At 43.3% G+C, this 15,169-nt stretch overlaps 2 protein-coding genes across 13 annotated transcripts in view; both read right to left on the reverse strand.

Moving 5' to 3' along the window:
* Window positions 1–15,169, reverse strand: part of LOC125456253 (volume-regulated anion channel subunit LRRC8C) — a 254,835-nt gene that overhangs the window by 112,288 nt on the left and 127,378 nt on the right. The window lies entirely within an intron of this gene.
* Window positions 1–15,169, reverse strand: part of LOC125456252 (volume-regulated anion channel subunit LRRC8D-like) — a 178,118-nt gene that overhangs the window by 70,673 nt on the left and 92,276 nt on the right. Inside the window, exon 1 of one of the 11 annotated variants that reach the window (XM_059648093.1) lies at window positions 14,653–14,766. The exons of 9 other annotated variants lie outside the window; for them this stretch is intronic. The gene's annotated coding sequence lies outside the window, so the exon portion shown is untranslated. Of the gene's footprint in view, window positions 1–14,652; window positions 14,767–15,169 lie in introns of those variants that run through there. One more of the 11 variants, XM_048539210.2, reaches the window with a different exon arrangement.

Consider the following 15,169-nt stretch of genomic DNA (forward strand, 5'->3'; position numbering starts at 1 on the left):
TCTGTTTTTGTTTTCAACAAAATACAGATTTTCCTTTCAATCTTACTGTTGTTCTGAATAAATGTAATTTAGAAACTTTGAAAAGGAAGTCTCATTACAATGCTTTCATTATTCCTCAATTAAGTGAGCAGGTACATTTTTTTTTGAGAAATCCCACCTTTTCACCAACTACCCCTGCTAGGATCTGCTACCCAGGTTACTGAAGTAGAACATAGAACATAGAACAGTACAGCACAGAACAGGCCCTTCAGCCCACAATGTTGTGCCGACCATTGATCCTCATGTATGCACCCTCAAATTTCTGTGACCATATGCATGTCCAGCAGTCTCTTAAATGTCCCCAATGACCTTGCTTCCACAACTGCTGCTGGCAACGCATTCCATGCTCTCACAACTCTCTGCGTAAAGAACCCGCCTCTGACATCCCCTCTATACTTTCCACCAACCAGCTTAAAACTATGACCCCTCGTGCTAGCCATTTCTGCCCTGGGAAATATTCTCTGGCTATCAACTCTATCTATGCCTCTCATTATCTTGTATACCTCAATTAGGTCCCCTCTCCTCCTCCTTTTCTCCAATGAAAAGAGACCAAGCTCAGTCAACCTCTCTTCATAAGATAAGCCCTCCAGTCCAGGCAGCATCCTGGTAAACCACCTCTGAACCCTCTCCAAAGCATCCACATCTTTCCTATAATACGGCGACCAGAACTGGACGCAGTATTCGAAGTGCGGTCTAACTAAAGCTTTATAGCGCTGCAACAAGATCTCACGACTCTTAAACTCAATCCCCCTGTTAATGAAAGCCAAAACACCATATGCTTTCTTTTCCTCGAGCTGACACATTTGGGACACTGTCCCAAACTGACTCGCTGAACTTTTAAAAGAAAAATGACCATAACAGGCATAGTCAACATTCTTCAAAGTCCTTTTTCTTAAAAACAAACAAATTCCAGAAGTGATACTTTCCTTCAAGTTAAAAAGACTTTGCACCTACTACACTAACAGCGGGGGGAAAAAAAGGCAAAGACATTGTTAAGAAAGGCTACACATTGCCAGTGACACAGCCTTCAATTTACCCTTCATAAAATACCATGGTTAATTTCCTATCAGGTCACTGCTTTCAGAAGATTGGTGTTGTTCAATCTGGAGATGTGCTGGCTACCTCTGCAATTAAAAACACCCACAAATGCCTCAGGACATTTGATTTAGGTATGAAGTCTTCTCATCCAATTAAGTTACCAGCGTGTTCTTTAATAAAAAAAAGGTGATGACTTCATGTAAACAAGATACAAAAAGAAAAATCCTGCATCAAGCCTGCAATTTGATCAATTAAAACCAGTCTTAATATATCAAGGGGCTGCCATTTTTGAAGCAGCATTTTATGTTATGCATGAATCAATTGTAACAAATTTACATTACTGCAAGATGATAGATACATAAATTACCAATGTTTTTAATATGTTCTGCTTGACCAAAGTTAATGTGCAAGAGTGATTTAACTTTACATTTTGGAGTACCACACTTATCAAAAGCAAAAAGATGATAAGATTTATACAAATAATTAAGCAGGTTAATTAATTCCAGTTCCAAGAAGATAGAAAGAATTGTTAGCACAATGCCTTAGGCAACTTGTAGGAAGATATTTACAGAGATGGAGCATGCAAGGATAATTACCTGAATACCTCCGTCTCCCACCCACACCTCATTCACCAAGTTCAACTGGGGCAAACTCACCAAGCTGTGCTTTCAACCTCAAAGACTTTCCATCACTGCGACATCAACCCTCACCTTCTAGAGCATCAGCCCCTACCTTAGCTGTTGACACTCTCAATCACAACAAAATGTGAGGCTGGATGAACACAGCAGGCCAAGCAGCATCTCAGGAGCACAAAAGCTGACGTTTCGGGCCTAGACCCTTCATCAGCCTCTCTGATGAAGGGTCTAGGCCCGAAACGTCAGCTTTTGTGCTCCTGAGATGCTGCTTGGCCTGCTGTGTTCATCCAGCCTCACATTTTGTTGTCTTGGATTCTCCAGCATCTGCAGTTCCCATTATCTCTGACACTCTCAATCACATTTGTTGTCTCCAAAGTGAACTATTGCAGAGTTCTTCTGGTAGGCTGCCCATCTCGTTTCCCCTGCAAACTTGAACTCATCCAAAACTTCATTGGTCATATCCTAATTCAGGCCAAACTCAGCTCATTCACCAACTTACGCTGGCTCTTAGTTAGGCAACAACTCCATCTTAAAGCTTCACTCCTCCTTTTCAATTCACTCACTATCACTTCTTCCAACAACCCTAAACCTCTCTGTCTTGCTTTCATACATGCATTTTGGAAGGTCGAATTTGAAAGGTGAGTACAGGATTAAGGATAGGATTCTTGGCAGCGTGGAGGAACAGAGGGATCTTGGTGTGCAGATACACAGATCCCTTAAAATGGCCACCCAAGTGGACAGGGTTGTTAAGAAAGCATATGGTGTTTTGGCTTTCATTAACAGGGGGATTGAGTTTAAGAGTCGTGAGATCTTGTTGCAGCTCTATAAAACTTTGGTTAGACCGCACTTGGAATACTGCGTCCAGTTCTGGGCGCCCTATTATAGGAAAGATGTGGATGCTTTGGAGAGGGTTCAGAGGAGGTTTACCAGGATGCTGCCTGGACTGGAGGGCTTATCTTATGAAGAGAGGTTGACTGAGCTTGGTCTCTTTTCATTGGAGAAAAGGAGGAGGAGAGGGGACCTAATTGAGGTATACAAGATAATGACAGGCATAGATAGAGTTGATAGCCAGAGACTATTTCCCAGGGCAGAAATGGCTAGCACGAGGGGTCATAGTTTTAAGCTGGTTGGTGGAAAGTATAGAGGGGATGTCAGAGGCAGGTTCTTTACGCAGAGAGTTGTGAGAGCATGGAATGCGTTGCCAGCAGCAGTTGTGGAAGCAAGGTCATTGGGGTCGTTTAAGAGACTGCTGGACATGTATATGGTCACAGAAATTTGAGGGTGCTTACATGAGGATCAATGGTCGGCACAACATTGTGGGCTGAAGGGCCTGTTCTGTGCTGTACTGTTCTATGTTCTATGTTCTATACATGTTAAAACTCAGCTCTGACAAAAGCTTTTAGCCATCTGTCCAATTATCTCTGTGGTTCACTTAAAATTCTTGTTTGATAATTAGGCATTTTATGACATTAAAATATATTAATGGCCAAGTGGTATTAAATGCTAGCTAGACTATTAATCCAGATATCCAGATAACGTCTTGGGGGGCTGGGTTCAAATCTTGCCACAGCAGGTGATGGAATTTGAATTCAATAATAAAAATAAATCTGGAATTAACAGTCCAACGATAATCATGAAACCATTGTCAATGATCAGAAAAACTCATCTGGTTCACAAATGTCCTTTAGGGAAGGAAACTACCATCCTTATCTTGTCTAGCCTACATGCAGCTCCAGGCCCACAGCAATGTGGCTGAATCCTAACTGCCCTCTAGGCAACTAGGAACAGCAATAAAATGCTGGCCGAGCCAGTGAAGCCAATATCCCTTGAATGAATTTATTAAAAAAAACTACAACATCAATGCATATTATTGTTCCATTATTTATCCATTTATTCACATGCTGCCTGACGTCGGATGATTGACGGAGCAGTTTTTAACAAAAAAAAGTGTGAAGAAATTTTCGAAAAGGTATTCCCACTTCCTGACAACAAATGATTGTTGTCTTGGAGCACTTTAATGCACCATTTCCACTACATTTACGGATCACATTTATCACATACAGGTTTTCATTTTCACAACTCAGTTTTGCAATCACCTTTCCTTCTGCACAGTGCTGCTGGCAACCACTGTGGCCAACAGTTATGAACTACACAGGATTTGAGATGGACCATCAATATCGTTTCATTTTAGACTATCATGTCCAGCATTCACCCACTTCAGTCTGGTTCAGGGCTTTGAAAATTAGATCATAGATCATAGAATCCCTACAGTGTGTAACAGGGCATTTGGCCCAACAAGTCCATACCAACTCTCTGAATAGCATTCCACCCAAACTCTCCTTCCTACAGTATCTCTGTAACCTGCATTTCCTGCAGCTAATCTAGCTAATCTGCACATCCCTGTTAATATGGGCATTTTAACATATCCAATCCACCTTAACTGCACATCTTTGAACTGAGGGGGGAAAACCAGAGCACCCAGAGAAAATCCACACAAGCAAGGAAAGGGTTTGCAATAAATTCAGTGTCCAAATCACACCTTTATTTTCAAAATGCGCCATTAGGATTCCACATTAATATAATGCCCTTATTCAAAAAAAGCAGGAGGGAAACAGAAAGCAGGACACTACAGGCTGCTTAATTTGTCATTCAGAAATTGTTGGAATCAATTAAGGAAGTAGGAACAGGACATTTGGAAAGTCATACCACAATTCATCAAAGTCAGCATGTTTTTATAAAGGGTAAACAGAGTTCAATTAGGGAGGCATGCTCCTGAGATGCTGCTGGGCCTGCTGTGTTCATCCAGCCTCACATTTTATGATCTTCAATTAGGGAGGTGATGGCCAAGATGCATTATCACTGGACTGTTAATCCGGAGACCCAGATAATATTCTGGGAACCTGGATTTGAATTCTGCCATGGCAAATGGTGGATTGTGAATACAATAAAAACCTGAAATTAAGAATCTAATGATAACCATGAATCCATTGTCAATTTTCAGAAAATCCCATCTGGTTCGCTAATGCCCTTTAGGGAAGGAAACTGCTGCCTTTACCCAGTCTGGCCTACATGTGGTTCCATATCCAGAGCAATGTAATTGACTCTTAACTGCCCCCTGTGCAATTAGACATGGGCAATAAATGCTGGCCAGGCCAACAACACCCTCATCCCATGAACATATACAAAATAATTGCTCAAGTTCTTTAAAGATGTAACAAGCAAAGTGGATAATGCGGGTCCTGTAGATGTAACAGACTTTCAGAAGGCATTTGATAAGGTGCCACACAAAAGATTAATACACAAGGCATGATCACACAGGGTTAGAGCTATAGATTAGTACGGATAAAGGATCAGCTATCCAACAGAATGCAGTGTCAGGAAAAATGGTTTTTTTCTGGTTGGCAAGATGTAACTTCTGTGGTGCCACAGGGTTCATTATTTGGGCCCCAGCTATTAACAATCTATTAGTGATCTGGATGCAGGAATAGAATGCACTACAGTCAAATTCATGGAAGACATTAAAATAGGTGGGTAAGTATGTTACAAAGAAATCAGAAATTTACAAGTGGATAGATCAATGGGACTAACTTTGGCAGATGAAGTTTGACCTAGATAAATATGAGGTTATCCATTTTGATCAAAAGAAGAAAAAAGGAAAAATTATCTAAATGAGAAGAAACTTCAAAATGTTTAGATGCAGAGGAATACAGCTGTCTGCATGCATGACTTGCAGAGAGCTAGTAGACAGGTAATAATGCAGGTAAACTTTGGCAGTTGAAATTACTCAAAGAACAAAAGTAGTCAAGTGTAGATTTAACTGTATAAGGGAGACCACATACAGTTTTAGTCCCCTTAGTTGAGGAAGGATATAATTGCAGTGAACGCAGTTCAGAGAAAGTTCAATAAATAATTCCAGAGATGAAAGGCTTAATTTAATGAGCAGGACTGAACAGTTTAGAACTAACCTTTTACTAGAGTTTAGAATGAGAGGAGATCTAATTGACATGTACAAGATGCGAAAGGGGGTTGGCAAAGTAGACTTCGAACAGGTGTTGCCCTTGTGGAGCAATCTAAAACTAGGTGGTCAGGTTTAGGATAAGGGGTAGCAGATTTACAATATAGAGATGAGCAGAAATTACTTCTCGCAAAGGGTCATGAATCTGTGGAATTTATTACCCCAGACTGCAGTGGACATCAGGACGTGGAATACACTTAAAAGGAGATAGACAAGTTTTTAATTAATAACAGGTTGGAGGGGTATGGAAAGAGGATGGAATTAAGGCAGAGATGAGATCAGCCATGATCGTATCAAAGGTTGAGCAGGTTGAGGGGCTGAATTGCCTCTTCACACTCCTAATTCGAATTTTATATTATCCTTCAGGACTAATTGAGCATAATGTAAAACACAAAATGACCTTCAGAGATGTTACTAAATACAGAGTATATGAAGCGACACCTTGCGATCATTGTCTGTGATAGACAAGCAACCGGAACATTGAATATTCAATATAGGGACAGCTCAACTCATCGATATACAACAGATTATTTTCATAATTGCTCATATACGAGTAAGAAATATAAAGACCAGACAATTAATACTTCTACAAGTAGAAGAAAAGGAAGCAAGTGGCTAAAGTCCGCCCCTTTTTAAGGAAGGGCTGGGAAATTAGCAAAGGAAACAAGGAAATATCGAAAAGATTGAAGTTCAATTTGACAGACTGCAGAGTTAGTGGTGAATAAAGAAAAAGGAGGTTTGAATATATGGTAGAATTCCTGGATAACTAAAAAAAAAAATAGAAAAATGCAATACAAACGCATTCAACAAGTTCATCACAGCCCCCGAGATAATAAAGCGTGAAGCTGGATGAACACAGCAGGCCAAGCAGCATCTCAGGAGCACAAAAGCTGACGTTTCGGGCCTAGACCCTTCATCTCTGATGAAGGGTCTAGGCCCGAAACGCCAGCTTTTGTGCTCCTGAGATGCTAATTGGCCTGCTGTGTTCATCCAGCTCCACACTTTATTATCTTGGATTCTCCAGCATCTGCAGTTCCCATTATCTCATCACAGCCGCCATTCAGCAGCTCCTTCCACACAATTGAAGAACAGAGCAAGTACAGTCATTATTTAGTGCTGATAAACTTAATGAGGCGGATTCAGGTCCCACTCAGTAGAAGGGAGTCTCAGCAAGAACAGATACACCAAATATTTTTAAAAATTGCAGAGACGTTAGAAAAATATTACAGAGGAGCTGTTAGCGAGAACAAAGTACAGCTTAAAAAGAAAGCACGAAAAAGTATTCTGAAAAATATCCATTTTGCGGAAGCAGACAGGTAAAGTGCCTGCCAAAACATAACCATCACTTATCATCATACATAGTCCAAATGGAAAACTCACAATACACGAAATGTAACACCATAAGGATTTGAAACGAATATCTCACGTACATCCTATCCACAGTTCTCACAGACATGGTTGTCAACCAAACAGTAATCATGAAACAATCTGCTATTAAAAGTTACACCAATCAAGCAGATTTGTAGGCAAGTCAGGGACAATTTGCAACCAGTAGCAAACTGACTGCACTCTGGTGGTGCAGGAAGTAGCTCACAAAGATCTAGTGATCTGTGGGGCAGGATTCCCCTTCCCAAAGGCAGTCTCAAATCAGGCACCAGGTTAGGGGGATCTCCCAGATGTCTAGCAGCTCTAATGTCAGCCAACTGATTAAATATTCACCTCTTCTCCCAGACACCAAACCAGGAAACCGAAAGTTCTTTATCTTTCACCTATGATTAAAGGCAGTGAAATAGATGATAATGTGTGATAGAATTTAAAATAACAAACTTTAGAAGTGTTCTATGTGGAAATAATGACCAATGAAGAAATTTGCCAACTCAAGGTTAGCTTTACAGAACCAGTCAGGACGTTTAGTTTGTGCATTCTTTGCTGAACAATGTTCAGTACCATCCACCATTCGTGCTACTGGAGCAGCCCATATCAGTTTGCAGCAAGATCTGGACAAAATCCAGACTGGAGTTGATAAAGAGGCGAGTAATATTCAAACCAGGCAATGACCATTTTCCAACAAGGGAGAATCCAACTGTCACCCCTTTGGAATAGTATGAGGGATTGCCAAATTAACACTGTTATAATTGACACTGAAACACACCGAGATGCTGGCATTTCCACCCAAGTCAAAAGGTTAAGTGTTCAAATTCCACTCCAATTCTTCAGAACATTACCCAAACCAAGTACTTCAGCATAAAGGTCAAGGGAGTGCTATATTGCTGAAGGTACCATCCTCTGTTAAACATTTCATCCATCTATTGGGATGAATGTATAGAATTCCAGAACACTTTTCAAATTCTACAGAGTTTTCCTTAAATCCAAAAGCAGCATTCCCCACTCTGTTTTGCTGGTAGTCACACAGACTCAGCAATAACTACGGAGAGAAAAATAGAGTTAACATTGTGAAAAGTTAACTCTGCTTCTCCCTCCTCAGATGCTGCCAGACCTGTTGAGTTTATCCAGCACTTATGCTTTTCTATTCAGATCTCCAGCACTTTGCTTTTAACCTACAACAGATGAACAAGTTTAACAACATCAACTTGTTCTTTCCAAGACCTTACAAATTGGCTGGTGCTGCCTCTGCCTACTTCCCAAACAATGGCTGCACTCCAAAAGTAACTCATTAGATGCGAAGAAGTTTGGGACATCGCAGTTTGTGAGAAGTGTACTAGACAAATGCAAGATCTTCACTGTACTGAAAAGTTAGTAAAGTTTTAGGAAACTTGACCAATAGATGAATATTGAAAAGTGGGAACATAATGGGATGCATCAAAATAGTTTTTAACAAGTGATCATTGTCAGAGGAATTCTTTCATAACAGTGACAATACCAATGAGCTAGACTGAAAATCAGATATGTCACAACTTGGAAAAAAAGAACAACGGCAGATTTTGAAACTGTTCAAATACCTGTGTCATCAAAATGTGATGATAAATTGTAACTGGTATACACAACTTTCAAAATTCCCTGGTGAATGTAGTCACCTGGAAGTATTGCTATCATTAAAATAGCATTGTACGTGGAATGTTTCAGAGAAATAAAAGCGAGCATATGAGAGTGAAGTGATCACTGAAGCTAGGCAGTGCATCTACTTCGTGGGAGCATCTTGGAGTTCCTAATACCTTCTGGCAGATTGAGGTTAATGTATGGAATGAACTCCTTGAGGAAGGGGGGAATGTGGACAATTACCACATTTAAAAGACATTTGGATAAGTACATGGATGGGAAAGGTTTGGAGGGATATGCGCCAGGAGCACACTGGTGGGACTAGTTTAGTTTGGAATTATGGTCGGGGTGAACTGGTTCGACTGAAGAGTCATACAGCACAGAAACAGACCGATGTTTCTATGAAAAGGAACAGCACGATGGAGGCATTTGATTGCAGAGAGAATTGCAACAGTTTGACGGGAAAATTCTTGGGACAAGTTACTCTCACATATTCTCAAGTCTGATTTCAGCAGTATTTCCAGAGGTTAGATTCTGTACGCAGACTAAGCCAACAAAAGATGACCACAGATGTTACAGATCATACAATCTGGCTTGATAGATCATACATTCCCTTTGTTTGGTCTTAACGAAGTGGGTTTTCACTGAAATAACAAAGTGTGAAGCTGGATGAACACAGCAGGCCAAGCAGCATCTCAGGAGCACAAAAGTTGACGTTTCGGGCCGAGACCTTTTATCAGAGAGGGGGATGGGGAGAGGGTTCTGGAATAAACAGGGAAGGAGGGAGGCGGACCAAAGATGGAGAGAAAAGAAGATAGATGGAGAGGAGAGTATGGGTGGGGAGGTAGGGAGGGGAGAGGTCAGTGCAGGGAAGACGGACAGGTCAAGGAGGCGGGATGAGGTAGTAGGTAGGAAATGGAGGTGCGGCTTGAGGTGGGAGGAAGGGATGGGTGAGGGGAAGAACAGGTTAGGGAAGTGGAAACAGGCTGGGCTGGTTTAGGGATGCAGTTGCGGGGGAGGGGACGAGCTGGGCTGGTTTAGTGATGCAGTCGGGGTGTCGGGGGGGGGGAGAACTGGGCTACTGGCATGTAATCCTGGAGATTTGGCTTTTTCAATAGAACAGAATGTTATCACACAAAAGGACCAGGAAAAAAAACATTATTTACACAACAATTTTAAAGCCTTCAAAACACTGCGTGAAATACAATCCCATTAATCCCAAAAGTAATCCTTTACAGAAAGAATTCCTTTCTCAATCAATCATTTCATACATTCACAGCGACTAGTTTAGTTGTCAAAAAAAAATCAGAATTGTTAGTGCAAGAAGTGACCATTCAGCCCACTGTCTCTGCATTTACTCTCCACTGATTCAGCACCAATCGCTTGCCTTTACCCCATACCCTTGAACATTATTTGACCAGAAACAATCATTTAATGCCTCAGATAAAGTGTGGAGCTGGATGAACGCAGCAGGCCAAGCAGCATCTCAGGAGCACAAAAGCTGACGTTTTGGGCCTCGACCCTTCATCAGAGAGGGGGATGGGGAGAGGGTTCTGGAATAAATGGGGAGAGAGGGGGAGGCGGACCGAAGGTGGAGAGAAAAGAAGATAGATGGAGAGGAGAGTATGGGTGGGGAGGTAAGGAGGGGATAGGTCAGTCCAGGGAAGACGGACAGGTCAAGGAGTTGGGATGAGGTTAGTAGGTAGGAAGTGGAGGTGCGGCTTGAGGTGGGAGGAAAGGATGGGTGAGAGGAAGAACAGGTTAGGGAGGCAGAGACAGGCTGGGCTGGTTGTGTGGAGCAGTGGGGGGCATGGGAGATTTTGAAGCTGGTGAAGTCCACATTGATACCATTGGGCTGCAGGGTTCCCAAGTGGAATATGAGTTGCTGTTCCTGCAACCTTCGGGTGGCATCATTGTGGCACTGCAGGAGGCCCATGATGGACATGTCATCTAAAGAATGGGAGGGGTAGTTGAAATGGTTCACGACTGGGAGGTGCAGTTGTTTATTGCGAACCGAGCGGAGGTGTTCTGCAAAGTGGTCCCCAAGCCTCCGCTTGGTTTCCCCAATGTAGAGGAAGCCACACCGGGTACAATGGATACAGTATACCACATTGGCAGATGTGCAGGTGAACCTCTGCTTAATATGGAAAATCATCTTGGGGCCTGGGATGGGGGTGAGGGAGGTGGTGTCGGGGAAGTGTAGCACTTCCTGCGGTTGTAGGGGAAGGTGCCAGGTGTGGTGGGATTGGAGGGCAAGGTGGAGCGAACAAGGGAGTCACGGAGAGAGTGGTCTCTCCAGAAAGCAGACAAGGGTGGGGATGGAAAAATGTCTTGGGTGGTGGGGTCAGATTGTAGATGGCAGAAGTGTCGGAGGATGATGCGTTATATCTGGGAGGTTGGTGGGGTGGTGTGTGAGAAAGAGGGGGATCCTCTTTGGGCGGTTGTGGCAGGAGTGGGGTATGAGGGATGTGTTGCGGGAAATGCGAGAGACGTGGTCAAGGGCGATCTCGATCGCTGTGGGGGGAAAGTTGCGGTCCTTGAAGAACTTGGACATCTGGGATGTGCGGGAGTGGAATGCCTCATCCTGGGAGCAGATGTGGCAGAGGAATTGGGGGATGGAATTTTTGCAGGAGGGTGGGTGGGAGGAGGTGTATTCTAGGTAGCTGTGGGAGTTGGTGGGCTTGAAATGGACATCAGTTACAAGCTGGTTGCCTGAGATGGAGACTGAGAGGTCCAGGAAGGTGAGGGATGTGTTGGAGATGGCGCAGGTGAACTTAAGGTTGGGGTGGAAGGTGTTGGTGAAGTGGATGAACTGTTCGAGGTCCCCTGGGGAGCAAGAGGCGGCGCCGATACAGTCATCAATGTAACGGAGGAAGAGGTGGGGTTTGGGGCCTGTGTAGGTGCGGAAGAGGGACTGTTCCACGTAACCTACAAAGAGAAGTTGTTGAGGGTGAGGACGAGTTCGGCGAGGCGGAATGGGGGGGGGGGGGGGCGCGTCGGTGGAGGGGGACTGGTCAGGCCTGCGGGTCAGGAAGAAGCGGAGGGCCTTGAGGCCATCTGCATGAGGAATACATACAGGTGTATAGGGACTGGACATCCATGGTGAAAATGAGGTGTTGGGGGCCAGGGAATTGGAGGTTCTGGAGGAGGTGGAGGGCATGGGTGGTGTCACGGACATAGGTAGCGAGTTCCTGGACCAAAGGGGAGAAAATGGAGTCCAGATAGGTGGAGATGAGTTCGGTGGGGCAGGAACAGGCTGAGACCATGGGTCAACCAGGGCAGGCAGGTTTGTGGATTTTGGGAAGGAGATAGAAACGGGCCATGCGGGGTTGGGGAATGATAAGGTTGGAGGCTGGGGGTGGGAGGTCCCCTGAGGTGATGAGGTCATGGATGGTGTTGGAGATGATGGTTTGGTGCTCGGGGGTGGGGTCATGATCAGGGGGCGGTAGGAGGTGGTGTCAGAGAGTTGGTGTTTGGCCTTGGTGATGTAGAGGTCAGTGTGCCATATTACCACTGCGCCACCCTTGTCTGCGGGTTTGATGGTGAGGTTGGGGTTGGAGCGGAGGAAGTGGAGGGCAGCCCGTCCTGCAGGGGAGAGGCTGGAGTGGGTGAGAGGGTTGGAGAGGTTGAGGCGGTTAATGTCTCGACGGCAGTTGGAGATGAAGAGGTCGAGGGAGGGTAGGAGGCCTGGGGGTGGTGTCCAGGAGGAAGATGTGTGTTGGTAGCGGGTGAAGCGGTCAGTGGAGGGAGGGTTAGGCTCCCGGTTGAAGAAGTAAGCATGGAGGCGAAGGCGGCGGAAAAACTGCTCTACGTCCAAACGTGACTGGTATTCGTTGATGTGTGGTTGTAGGGGACAAAGGTGAGCCCCTTGCTTAGGGCTGACCATTCGTCCTCAGTCAGTGGGAGGTCTGGGGGGGGGGATGGTGAAGATTCGGCAGGGCTCAGTGTCTCAATGCCTCAATTTATTTAATGCCTCAACTGACTCTGCTCCCCAAGGTTTCAAGGCAGTGTATTCCATACCCAAACATGTGCGAAAAAGGCATTTTCTCCCATCCCCCCTCCCCATCCCAACAATACAATACGTTGGTTAGATTTTGAAGTGATTTGCAAATATCTGCCCTCTAGTTATCAGTTCAATTATCAGTGAGAACAGCTTCTCCCTCAGCTTCTACTCTATCCAGACCTCTCCCAATTTTGAAAACTTCTATCAGGTCACCTCTAATCCATCTTCTCTTCAAGAACAATCCCAAACTTTCCAATCTATTTTCACAACTGATGTTTCTCATCCAGGTAACCATTGTTGTATACCTCTTCAGCACTCTCTCCAATGCATTCACATCTTTCCTGTACAGTGGCATCCTAAACTGTACACAATACTCCCTATGAGGTCTAAAATGTGTCTTGTAAGTTCAGTATCACCTCCTTGCTCTTTTACTCCATAAACAGTCTCTCATAAACAGTATCCTCAGATCTATTAGCTTTATCCATCTCTCTTCACCTGTCTTACCACCTTCATTGATCTATACACATGTATACCCAGGTCCCTGTGCACCAGCCCAAGTAATGTAGCCCCTATTTTATGCTGTCTCTCCATATACTTCCTTACAAAATGGATCACGTCACACTTCTCCACACTGAACTTAATTTGCCACCTATCTACCAACTCCACCAACTTGTCATGTCTTTCTGGAGTTCTACCCTGTCCTCAGTTTATAACATTAGCATGTTTTGTACAATCTGCAAACGTTAAAACTGTTCTACAGATACCAAGATCAAGCTCATTAAAATAGTCAGGAAATGCAAGGGTATCAATGTCAAACCCTACAGATTTTTACCCCAACCTGAAAAATATCTATTGCTCGTCATTCTCAGTTTCCTGTTCCTCCATTTTGCTACTGCCCCTTTTATTCACGAGCTATAACTTTTCTCATGGGTGTTGTTAAATACAATCAATGCAATTTCTTCACAGAAATTAACTATGGATAACAACCGAGCGAATGGAACATTAGTGCAGGAACATCAACAGGATTTGACCATTTAGATCCAAGAGATGAGATCTAAATAATTGGCCTTACTTCCCATATCCCTACTTTTGGTTAAAAATAGTCCAATCTCAGATATAAAATTAATAATTGATCTAAAAACAATTGCCATTTACGGAAGAGTATTCCCAAATACCTCCTCTTCGGTGTGTGTAGAAGGGTTTTTCCATTTCACTCTGGAAAGGTCTAGTATTAGGCATGGTCCGAGATTCTCTAAGAAGCTTTTTCCGCTTATGTCTCATGAGTTCACAGTTTATCCAGGGGAACCAAAATCAACTCATTTTTCTAAACTCTATAACATTGCTCAGCCAATGCTGCGTTTTGTTTTGTAATTTAATCCCTAGAGTTCAGTACCTTTTCAGTTAAACAATGTTGAGGTCTCTTCAAAGACCAATGTACTTTCTAGGTTTCTATTCTTCCCAAGGTTTGGTGCCAGAATTGCTGGAAGTACTCCATGTGTAGGATAGCCAGGAATTAAAAACAGCTAACATTGGATTTCTACCTATTATTGCTCCTGCACGTTACAGAAGACTTGCTGTTGAACAGAACTTCATGATGTGACAATGGCTGTGAAAGCAAGTTGACAGCAAGGTCAATTGCTAGACGCAGAGAGTCGAAGTTGTTGGTTAGTCCAAACCTGTTATCGTGTGCAAGAATGACACACAGACGTTGGAGGCAATGTAAAGAAGCAGGGAAACTGGACTGGTATGTAGGAGTTGTGGACAGGCAGGCAGACAGACACAGAGTTTAGCTAAATAACAAGGAGGATCCCAGCCCATAATACATGTGGTACCTGCTACAACAAAGTAATAATGAAACACGTGAATGCATGCAGCAGTACCGCAAAATTCTGTTTCACACAGAAACACAGCAGTGGTCGACTTACTTGGTTAATTGGTCAACTGCTGCTCACCGTCACCAGATGAGGCTGTTAAAGTGTCTGTCCCATTCTGAAATAGGTGCACAGGTGCAGAGTTGTGCTTTTATTTAAAAAGCAGTGCCAGAGGGCAGGATACCTTAAAAAAAAAACCAGAAACCTCTAAACAAAACCAGGATTACACAATCCTAATTTCATTTAAAAACAGTCCCATTGCTGTGCTTCTCTCTCACTAGTATGATGTTTGGTGACAAAAACTGTTACAGATTTTACAAAAGTAAATTGCTTGAAAATTGCTTTCTACTCATACCTTTTCTGTCAAAACAAAATGCCACTGATCAAAAACCAAAAGAACTGCGGATGCTGCAAATCAGAAACAAAAACAGAAGTTGCTGAAAAAACTCAGCAGATCTGGCTGCATCTGTGGAGTTAACATTTTGTGTCATGTGACCCTTCCTCAGTTTCAAGCTATTTCTTATTTTGTCATTCATTATTGATGTTTTACAATTTAATATAGAAAAAAAAT

This window comes from Stegostoma tigrinum, chromosome 8, assembly GCF_030684315.1.
Source record: "Stegostoma tigrinum isolate sSteTig4 chromosome 8, sSteTig4.hap1, whole genome shotgun sequence".
NCBI classification, from domain to species: Eukaryota; Metazoa; Chordata; class Chondrichthyes; order Orectolobiformes; family Stegostomatidae; genus Stegostoma; species Stegostoma tigrinum.